This window comes from Rattus norvegicus, chromosome 3, assembly GCF_036323735.1.
Source record: "Rattus norvegicus strain BN/NHsdMcwi chromosome 3, GRCr8, whole genome shotgun sequence".
Lineage (NCBI taxonomy): Eukaryota > Metazoa > Chordata > Mammalia > Rodentia > Muridae > Rattus > Rattus norvegicus.
Window position 1 is genome coordinate 39,228,243 of NC_086021.1, and position 11,448 is coordinate 39,239,690.

The window sequence follows — 11,448 nt, forward strand, 5'->3', positions numbered from 1 at the left end:
GAGACTATTTGATATAACCTGAAGAGTAAAATTTGATTCCATCTGAAAAAAAAAAAAATCAGGCCAGCCATGGTGGTGCATGCCTGTAATCCAACACTTAAGAGAGACAGGTAGATGGATCTCTGTGAGTTCAAAACCAGCCTGGTTCTAGATAGCAAGATCCAGGTTAGCCAGGGCTGCATCGTAAGACCTTTCAAAAGCAAGCCAGACAGAAGCAAATGCACTGAATACTGTTCTTATTCCTCACACTCAGTGTGCATCCTGCTTACTTAAACTGTAAAGCGTCTTGTAAAAAGAACAATGTTGATCTTCTCCACGTGACCCACCAGACTCCTGCTCTCAGGAATCAGGGGGTGGATTGGGAAAGCTGTGCCCTGTACTCTGTAACAGATTGCACAGAACAGCTTCCAGGCTGGGCCTTGGTCTGGGTGACTCCACTTTATATGACATCACTTTGCTCCATTGTGAGTGCAAACTCTGAAGCAGAGTGACTCCACAGGTCATTTGTACTACTAAACAAGGGCTCTCTGCCCAGAACAGATGGAGGCACACAGATGGGAGCCATCTTGAGGACAGACTGAGGAATAATTCCTTTTTTTTTTTTTTTTTTTTTACAAATATTATCAGCCATGAACTTGTCAATGAAACCTGGAGCACAGGAACACAGAGGTGCAGGAAATCCACATCGGATCAAGACAGACTGTGAGCTTACGAGCTTATGCACGAGCTTGCGCAGCCCTTCTTGATCCTATAAAACAAGGTACCAGAGCACCCATCAGCCATCCTTGGGCCATTGGTGCAAGCACCACAGGATCCTCAGGGACAGACTCTGTTTGTTACCAAGGCTTTACCTTAGTTTGACTGCTACATCCACACATTTGCCATTTGTCTGGATCCACTGAGCCTGGAAGTCAATCAGTCCCCAACCTGCTCCATGATTTGGGGTCCTCATGGCAGAAATGCTCTATGACTTGCTTTGCTGTGATTTTAGTTCCCTTAGCACTCCCGCCTTGCTTCCAATATGGCACCTTTGAGTCTTTCAGCCCCTTTAACTCTGTCAGCATTCTGGAACCTACATTTAATTGTGTGACGTGTGTTGGGGATTGGTTCTAATGCTTGGATATAATTGGGATTCTGTGTGTCCAAAGGCTGAAGGCCCTTGTCCCCAATCAGTCTTTGATTGATCAATAAAGAGCCAACAGCCAATGGTTGGGCAAAGGGAGATGGGGCAGGACGTTTAGATTTGCATGGGCTAGGGCAGAGATGAGGAGAAGAGGGAGGATCGTCATGATGAAGTGGGAGATGGATCAGATTTCGAGAAGCAAGAAAGAGAGCCAATGAGCCACATAAGAATTCAGGTGAGCGGGCTGGGGATTTAGCTCAGTGGTAGAGCGCTTACCTAGGAAGCACAAGGCCCTGGGTTCGGTCCCCAGCTCCAAAAAAAAGAACCAAAAAAAAAAAAAAAAAAGAATTCAGGTGAGCGTCCACTAGACACTTACCTGATTGGTCCTGGGGTAGCAGGCAGAGGATTAGAACTGCCCAGCCATTGAGCTGGACAGAATATTAAAAATAAGCTAGTGTGTGTGCGCATGTATATGTGTGTATGTGTGTATGTGTGTATGTGTGTGTGTGTGTGTGTGTGTGTGTGTGTGTGTGTGTGTGTGTGTGTGTGTTTCATTCTAGGATTCAGGGAGCTGCTGGGCAGGTGTCTGGAGGAGTTTGACCCACTGGGAGCCCAAAGCAGTGTAGCCACAGTCCACGCTATAACATGTGATGTGTGACCTGAGACTTGTCACCAATTAAGACTGGAATAAAAACCCAGGCATAGTTGCTCATGCCTGCAATCACACCTAAAAGTTTGAGGCAGAAGGACTGCTCTGTATTTAAGGCCAGCCTGAGCTATCTGGGATTCCAGGCCAAGTTGAGCTCCAGAGGGGGACTTTGTCTGAAAACAACACATTAGAATAAAAAAATCTACTATGAAGCCTGCAGGACTTGGTGAGTCAAAGGGCAAGAACATTGATGGCATTGTTTATGAATGGACCAGTACTGTGGAAAAATACAACTATGCAGAGAGAGAAAGAGAGAGAGAGAGAGAGAGAGAGAGAGAGAGAGAGAGAGAGAGAGAGCACGTGCCTCAAACAATTGCTTTCCTTCCAGCCAGACAGTAAATCATACTGGAAGGAATGAGCTGCCTGTCAGCGCCTTTTCCCCTTGCTCCCCCCTAAAAAATGCTCTTCAAAACACCACTGTCGGGGCTGGGGATTTAGCTCAGTGGTAGAGCGCTTACCTAGGAAGCGCAAGGCCCTGGGTTCGGTCCCCAGCTCCGGGAAAAAAAAGAACCAAAAAAAACAAAAAAAACAAAAAAACAAAAAAAAAAAAACACCACTGTTTTTTTTTTTTTCTAAACCAATCTATGACTTGCAAGTCCTTTGTTTTCTAATGATATTAAATCCTACCTCTGTACTTCCATATTTCTAATTTTAAAAGGCAGACACAGAGAGAAAACCAGGCATTTTTATGTTCTTAGAATTCATTGAGAAAAAAAAAAAAAAAAAAAAGCTCTCGGGTTCTTTAGGGCCAAAGAATTCCAGCAGTTGACATAAAAATCTTACCTACCCAAGCAAACCTAAAAAGTTGCATTCCATTCTGTTTTAAACGTTGCTTCTCCTGACCTTTCAAGAAAGGCCCAGTAGGAAAATTCAATCCACTTGAGTAGAGGGAATGCAATTCTGGATTGTGATTTTGCACAAATGTATTATTTAATTCTTAAATTAAGTGCACGATATTTAAAAAGCACAAATACAAAATGTGAGTAGGCTGGGCCTTCTCAAGAATTAGTGTGCCCCGAAGAAATTCTTCAGGGCAGTAAAATTAGATTCTAGTCTCAGCCTGAAATTAGCCTGGGCTCATATTCCGGCCCTGTAATTACACAGTGTGCAACCTCAGGGGGAAATTATTACTTAACTACTTATCTCTAAGTGGGTGTAATTCTCTGTCTCTCAGAGAGCCAACGGAAATTACCGACGTTGTATGTTCTTGCATTAAGGCTTTGGATACAGCTATTACATGAACATCTCTCTTCATTTATGACAGATATGAGAGGAGGCCCTGAGGTCTTCAGCCACCATATCCTACAGGGACAGGGTTCCCACCCACATGGTGCAGTTGCTCGTGATAGAGGACTCGAATGGTCTTAGAAATAGACACAGCACATTGGGCATGGTGGTGCCCTTGGGAGATACAGGCAGGAGGATCAGGAGGGTCAAGGTCAGCCTTGGGTACTTAGCAAGCTCAAGGCCAGCCTGGGTTACCTGGGATACTCTTTCTTTTATCAAACACCCCTACCACCAGGGACTCACACTATAAGCGTGGCCTTGACCTTGAACTTCTTATCATCCCGCCTCTACCACCCAGCCTTTGGCATTATAGGTCTGTGCCCACCACGTGAGTGTGGTGCTGTGGATTGGACGTGGAGGTTCTTTGTCAGGTAAACCATGTTCGGAGCCCTCCTTTTTCCTTATAATCATTGCCAGTTTCTACTTTGTTCTAGACTCTTTACTCCTCTGTGATCAGGTTGAACCTTGGTCCTTTTTCCCCTCTCAGAATTGTGTAACCAGTCACACCACTGAGCAGCACAAGGGGCCAAGAGCACAGTGGGAGAGGAAGTCACTAACCAACATCTCCGTCCTCGGGGCCTGGGAGGTTATAGACCACAGAAAAATGAGAACACAGAGTTCTGAGGCCAGCCTTGGGAGGATTATCTTGAGTAGGAGGCCAGTCTGAGCTGGATGGTGAGACTTTTTCTAGGTTTTGGTTCTTTTTTTTTTTTTTTTTTTTTTTTTCCGGAGCTGGGGACCGAACCCAGGGCCTTGCGCTTCCTAGGTAAGCGCTCTACCACTGAGCTAAATCCCCAGCCCCTGGTGAGACTTTTTCTAAACAACAACTAGAAGGGGTGCTCTGCAGGGAACAGCATTGATCCCCGCACAGCCTCTTCTGGCTCTGTGAACTGAAGTACCATGAAAAGCTGACATCTGTGCAGGGAATTCAGCTGTGAGTGACTGAGGTTCTGCAGTTACAGAGAGTTGAAATGTGGTAAATAGATAAAATTCTTCTGGGCTATCATTAGTCCATAGCAGTTTTCCAGCAGCATCCTCTTGACTCTCTGGTGACATTTTCAGAATGCATTCCTAGAAATCACCTGATCTACAGACTCCGGAACTGAGAATGTCACCAGACAGTCTGGAACCTATAGCAATGGTCGCAGGCTTAGCTGTGAGCTGCCTACCTGATGTCCAACAGAGTACTCTGTAAATGAATTGATCTGCGTTCTGTTTGTTTCCTTCTGTGACTGTTAAAGTTCCACTAACCCCTCCCAGGGTGTCATTCACGGCAGCTTGAACCTGTGATCTGGGGTGGTGGTCAATCATATTTGGCTCCTCATAATAACCCTCTCCTATTGTCTCTGGGGCAAGAGTCATGTCTTGTCTTGATGTGACAACTTCATTTTGCTTCTTCCTGTTTGCCACAGCAACTGTCAAATGTCATAAAGCTAAGAAGAGTGTCTTGAAGCAAACACGGAAGGGATCATACCAAAGTTTAAAGGTTTCACTCCAACAGCCATCTTTCCATGCAACAGAAGGGCTAATCCACTGAGGAGGGACTTCTAGCCTTCTGGGTTCCAAGATAAACAGGCTTAGGACTGGGCATTTCCATGATGTTCTGTAGGGAACAGAGAATTGGGGTAGGTTCTTGTAGAGTACTGTTGGGTTGCTCACACTGAGCGTAAGACACACACACACACACACACACACACACACACACACACACACACACACACACTCACTCTAGACCTCAGGACACATCCCTGGAAGGTGGCTGTAACTCTTCTCCATCCCCACAGCAGGAAACAAAGACTCTAAACAAAGACTCTTCCCAAGCTATCTAGCCCCCAGTGCTAGAGATGGCTTTGCTGGGGTCTGCAAGACCCCTAAGACCCCAGGGAAGAAGGCTTCTCCTGCCACAGGCAAACAGGCGGCATCCCACCTCTCCTGTGCCTTACCCTGCCTGTGCGTTGCTACTTTTGGCCCCGAAACTGGGTTCTTTGTCCCTCTCAGAATTGTGAGGGGGGAAGAAACAAGATCAAGCGCCATCAAGTAGTGAAGGAAACTTTTCATTCTTGGCCAAGAACAGAATAAAGGAGGCAATAAATGTGGAAAACAGCTTCTCAGCAGCCCAAGGCTTGATGGCCATAGTGGGGCGAAAGAAATGAGAGGCAGGCTGAGGGTAATGCAGGGGAGGAATGCGTGTGTGTTTTCTGGGAATGGGCACAACTTTTCCAGGAATCTGGGCACTGCCCTCCTTTCGACCTTTTGATGGTTCTTTTTGTCCGGTTGTCGCCGTGGCCATTGTGAACCAACGTGGCCCTGGAGGTCACGCCGTTTTGTATGCAGATGGCATAGAGACAGTTTGAAGATAATCATCTGCAGTCTAGGCAGCTCAGGCTCACCCATCTGAAAAGGGGTTTCCAGTCCTCAGCATCCAGTCCTCAGAGATGAACAGTCAGGGTGGAGTTAGCTCTCCTAGGCAGCCTTCAGGGAATCCTGCCCTGCTCCCTCAAATCTGGGATTGATTGATGATTGATTGATTGATTGATTGATTGATTTGGGGGCAGAGCGTTGTGTGCTTTGGGAGTCTGAGGACGTGTCGCAGACGTTTATTCTTTTCTTCTGCCATGTGGAGTCCAGGGATGATGCCCAGGTCATCAGACTCGGTGGCGACCCTTGTTACCTGCCATCTTCCCGGGCCTATGATAGCTTGGGTGGGGGTTCCTCTATCAACATGGTCAAGAGCTTAAGGGAGTTGTTCTGGCCAGAGTTGCCTGTAGGCCTTGCTTTCTACACAGCTGTCCTGTGCTGGGGCCGTTTTCCTTTTCTGTTGCTTTGTTCGTTCGTTTGTGGTTTTGAGATAGGGTCTCAGACAGCCCAGGCTGACTCCAACCTAACTGTGTGGCCTGAGGGACCTTAAATTTGGTGATTCTCCTCCTAAATATTAGGCTGACAGGCGTTTGGCATCATGTCTGATATGTATATTACTGGGCATCCAGCACAAGTCATGGAGCTGTTGAACAGCACTCCACAATTGGGCTAAATCCCTCTTTTTATTTTTATTCTTTTAAAAATAATGAGGGTGGTTTGGCAAACAATATGGTTTGCACCCTCACTGTGCTGGGTCCTGAGGAAATGAGTAAGTAGGTGGTGGAGTGAAGAAAGAGAAAGAAGCAAGCAAATAAAGGCAGAAGGCGAGAGGCCATTGGTGCACGGTGAAGAGAGGCAGAACTGGAGGACAGGAAGGCCATTGCTGTTCGTGCTCCTTGGGAAATGGTGAGTTACACTGTTCATCCATAGAGCCAGTGATAAATGCAAGAGCCTATGTCTTCTTCCTTTGAGAAAACCAACCACTGTGTAAGTCACTGAAACTCCCAAGAGCTCCATCCTAGGAAGAAGAGCAGGACCAGAGTGGTGACCAGAGCCTATCAACATGTCCTGCTGTGTTTACGTCTCGTCGATAGCCTATCTGCTCGTCTCTCTGGTTTACTGTAATGGTGGTTCAACCGTGAGACTAGACAACTCTATGTTGGATTACAGTCTTTCTGTGCTGTGTTTAACTTTGGCCATGTATTTATTTCCTCTGCAATCTTAGGGTTGGACAAACGTTTGAAGACACCCAGAGACTCTGCCCACCGTGTGGCCTGTGGCTTGAGCCACTGCGATATGCAAATATGGGGTGGAGAGATAGGAGAGGAAGAGAAGAGGAACCGTTTGAGCACCGTGAAGAGAGGCAGATCTGGAGACTTGGGGGTAGAGAGGAACACCATCTGTGAGTAGCTTGTGAGGTCACCTGAGGCCGTGGTGAGTTTTGGCTTGTGCTGCTGCTGAGAGCCATGTCTGGGTCTGTGACCATGCAGCAGCAGGTATCTGTATCAATGTCCATGACCCAAATTGCCACCAAAGGCCATGTAGACCTTAGTCCCTGGGCTGGGCTGCCACCTGGGATCGTATTAATCTCCAAAGGCTGGATAGAGCTGGCCCCGCCCCTTATTGGTTGCAGCATTTGAGAGAGCAGGTCCCTGCTGGGCAAAACGGTAGAGCTGGCCCCTAGTGGTAGGACTGTGGGGACCAACCAGCCCTTGCAAGCTGTGGTGAGCTAGCCCAGCAGTGCTTGTGAGCTTGCTCTAGTGGCGCCCAGATCTAGGGCTCTGAGTTGGCCCACCCCAATATCTACCCCACCTATGAGCTGCTGGAGTCCATGAAGGGACCAGTCCTCAGATCCAAAGCTGCAGGATCTCCATGACACAGGACAACAAAAGGTTGTCAGAGAGGCGTCCCTGTGAGGATCCAGTATTGATGATGTAGCAGAAGCCGGAGGCCTGGAACCAGACCAGTGACTCGGTGCAAGGAACATTTACAGCTAAAGATGGACAAGTACAGAGAGCAGATAAGAAAGGGGGGGACATGAGTGGAATTGGGGTGCATGATGTGAAATTCACAAGCAATCAATAAAAAAAGGTTTTTTTAAAAAGAAAATTAGTGTGCGCGCAAGCCATGTGTGTGAGGCTGGACATGGAGGATATGTGCACACATGCCACAGTTCAAATGTGGAGGTCAGAGGACAACTTTGTGGAGTCAGTTTCTCCTCCTTTGCAATGAGCTCTGGGGACTAGACTCATGTCACAAGTTTTGAGTGGCCTTTCCACTTGCGTCTTCACACTAGTCCTCAGGGCAGTGTTTCGTCAAAAAAAAAAAGTTCCTTGACAGCTGGGAACTTCTGGTTGAGTGATGGCTGGGAGCTAGAGAGGCAGCCCAGCTGTGGGCAGTGCTGGTCAATAGAACAAGTGTGGAGACAGCAACTGTGGTGTTGACTGTAGGCCTGGTGCCGTGGAAGGGTCAAAACAGTGTTTTCTTCAGGCTTGCCAGCACACGCCTGTCCTCCCATCACTAATGACCACAAGTTCAAGGCCAGCCTGCGTTATATACTGAATTCCAGACTAGCCTGAGCTAGCTGGAATTAAGTAAGACCCTGTCTCAAAAAAGGAAAAGCTATTGAGTAGGGGGATTGTCTCAGCGGGTAAAAGTACTCGCTACCAAGGTAGAAAGAGAGAACCAAATCCTGAAAGTTGTCCTCTAATCCCCACAGCATACACACTAACATATGTGTGCATGCACACAAAATAAATTTATTAAAATGTAACTTAAAAAAAAAAAACTATTGTAATGGTTTGTATATGGTTGACCCAGGGAGTGGCACTATTGGGAGGTGTGGCATTGTTGGAGTAGGCGTGTCACTGGGGACTTGGTCATAAGACCCTCATCCTAGCTGCCAGGAAGTCAGTATTCTGCTAGCAGCCTCCAGATGAAGATGTAGAACTCTCAGCTTCTCCTTTACCGTGCCTGCCTGGATGCTGCCATGCTCCCACCTTGATGATAATGGACTGAATCTCTGAAACTGTAAGCCAGCCCCAGTTAAATGTTGTCCTTGTAAGAGTTGCCTTGGTCATGGTGTCTGTTCACAGCAGTAAAACCCTAACTAAGACAACTATTAATTAGAAATTTTAAAGCGATGATCTTTTTGCCAGCCAAATTCTTTTTTTTTTTTTCTTTTTTCTTTTTTTCAGAGCTGGGGACCAAACCCAGGGCCTTGCGCTTGCTAGGCAAGCGCTCTACCACTGAGCTAAATCCCCAACCCCTGCCAGCCAAATTCTACTTCGAGCATTTTACCATAATTCTAGTAACCCAAACCCATTGGGTGGAGCCTTGGCATTTCCATTTTAACTCTTAGATATAGCTGGTTGACATTTTCTCATGACATCAACTCAGAGTTTCGTAGAACTTCACACATCAACCATCTGCTTTCTCTCCGGTTTTCCAGGTCAAATGGCACATGACAACATCTGGCCAGACGTGCATCAATGTCTTCAACACACAACCTAGGCATGATCAAGGGATGTCCCATGTTTGTACAACAAAATCGCTCAACAATGCACTCCTAAGGCACTCTGGGGACGAAATGACACCAGCCTGTTCTTCGATCTCTTTTATGATATTTCCAGCTGTGGTGTCTCTTGCTGTGTTCACACCCTCAACACCAGCCCCACAGCATCTAATCCCTCTCTAACTTGGGCAAGAGCCTTACTACTATTGTTCACTCTTACTAACCCAAATAATTGTTTCCATCTCTATAATTATTTATTTATCGGCCTTTTGGGACAAGGTCTCGCTCCATAGCCCTGACTGGCTTGGAACTTGCTGCGTAGAACACACTGAGTTAAAACTCATCTGCCTGTCTCTGTCTCCTGAGGGCTAGGATTAAAAGCGTGAGTTGGTACATCTGGCATTGTTTTCTTCTTTTTTTAGTATAATGTTTCTGCTAGTTCTTTGAGACTTTCATAAATGCATACAATGTGTTTGGTCATATTCACTCTCTCTTCCTAGATGCATACCAACCTCTCCCCCACCCCCATCCACCCCAATACTGACCTTGGTGAGAACATAGACAACCTCCTAGGGGCTGGAACTGTAAAGAAAACAGGTTCTCTCTCTCCAGTAATTATCAACTATCAATAGCTCCTCAGAAAGCGTGAGGGCTAATGAAGCTACCTTTCCGTGCTAGACTGATGTCTGGCCTGATCTTGCTCAGGTCTTGTATAATCAGCTTACTCTCTTAGGAGTCGATGAGAGCAATTTACCTGGTATAACCGAAAGAGTTTGTCTTCTTTTTTGAAGCAGGTGGTCTCTTCTTTGGTACAAGTTGACCTCAAACTCATGTTGCTGAGGCTGGCCTTGAACACCTGATCTTACCGCCTCAACCTGCCAAGTTGCAGTTGAGAGTCATCGTCCTTGACTTCAGTCCAGAGGAGGGCAGCTTGGTGGTCTCTTCAAGTTGTTCACGGCCTCCGTCTCAACCATTCTACTGCAGCAATGCTGTCCAGGCATTCTCTTCATTCACATGGACATACATGTACAAGGCAACGGGGTTTGAAACATTTGCCTACAACCTAAGCGTCCCTCAACAGAAGCCCAGTTAGACAGAATGGTGTGCAGGCTGGAATTCTCTAATGGAATGTTTGCAGGGCATACACGCAAGGTCCTGGGTTCTATTCCCAGTACTGCCAAAAGATGAAGTCAGGGCTGCCAAGATAGCTTACTGGGCAAAAGGTGCTTGCTACCAAGCTGGACAACCTGAAGTGAGCACTGGGTGGAAGGAAAGAACCAATTCCTCAAAGCTGTCCTCTGGCCTCCACATGCAAGCTGGGACTGCAGGCATGTACCATCATGTGAGTAGTGAGTGGGTGAAAAAAATAAAACTAAAAAGGAAAGGAAAAAAATGACTATTCCTAGGTACGATGGAAAAGAAGGTTTATTGTAGAATAAAAGGAAGAGCATGAGCTGGAGAGATGGCTCAGCGGTTAAGAGCACTGACTGCTCTTCCAGAGGTCCTGAGTTCAAATCCCAACAACCACATGGTGGCTCACAACCATCTGTAATGGGATCTGATGCCCTCTTCTGGTGTGTCTGAAGATGGCTACAGAGTACATGAAATAAAGAAATCTTTAAAAACAGGGAGGGGGCATAACCAGAGGCAGGGACATCTGGGAGAGTCCAGAGTTGTCATGAGCAGACTGAGCTGGGCCATGTGGGGAGAGGAGTGAGGAGAAAGAAGAACCATGTTCAGCAGCCAAGAGACCAAAGTACAAAAGAGAAAGGTAACAAAATTGGCTGGATTATGTAAGGAAGGGCAACTGGGAGGAGGGCAGTTAAATCTCTGGGCTGAAGATGTTTGGGGTAGGGGACAGGGTATGCCAGTCATACACTGTTAACAGGTAGGGACTCAGGGATCCTGGGAGAACCTGCTGGCCAGGTTTACTTTGATATGTTAAATATGCACCTGAGTTAGCCATTTGTCCTGGGTTTGAAACTTAACAATATATGCTCATCAAAAACATTTTCTTAAACCAGATAGGGGTGGCGCACACCTTTAACCCGGGAACCAGGGAGACAGAGGCAGGTGGATCTCTGTGAGATGGAGATCCTTCTCAAGAAAAATAAAATAAAATAAAACAAAACAAAACAACAACAACCATTATTTTAATTAAAAGCAAAACACAATTTTTGTGAGTATTAGGCCTGGACTTGTCTGTGGGCCGCCGCATGCCAAGAACCTGATCTTGTCACGGGGTCCCCATGCAGCTGCACTGAGCTGGGTCCTTACATCTCCCTTGAGACAGTTGGCATAACCATACATGTTGTATCAACTGGCTATGAAAGTTTGTCCCTGTATTCTCAATTTCTGTTGCTGTGCTGGCAGGATATGTAAATGTTTGTCCCTTCCTTTTCTGTCCCATGAGAGGATTCTCTGAGATTATGTTAAAAGGCAAGCTGTCATAGAGGA

The 11,448-nt window shown here is 46.6% G+C and overlaps 1 long non-coding RNA gene across 3 annotated transcripts; it reads left to right on the forward strand.

Moving 5' to 3' along the window:
• Window positions 1-45: 45 nt before the first annotated feature.
• On the forward strand, window positions 46-9,386 carry LOC120101530 (uncharacterized). 3 transcript variants are annotated; one of them, XR_005502111.2, is made up of 3 exons: window positions 46-760; window positions 6,703-6,879; window positions 8,929-9,386. It is a non-coding gene; the product is annotated as an uncharacterized LOC120101530 (long non-coding RNA). The 3 variants fall into 3 exon arrangements; XR_005502112.2 differs by lacking the exon at window positions 46-760 and adding an exon at window positions 783-6,383 and having other exon boundaries at window positions 6,703-7,484; XR_005502110.2 differs by lacking the exon at window positions 46-760 and adding an exon at window positions 799-6,383.
• The last annotated feature ends 2,062 nt before the right edge of the window (window positions 9,387-11,448 follow it).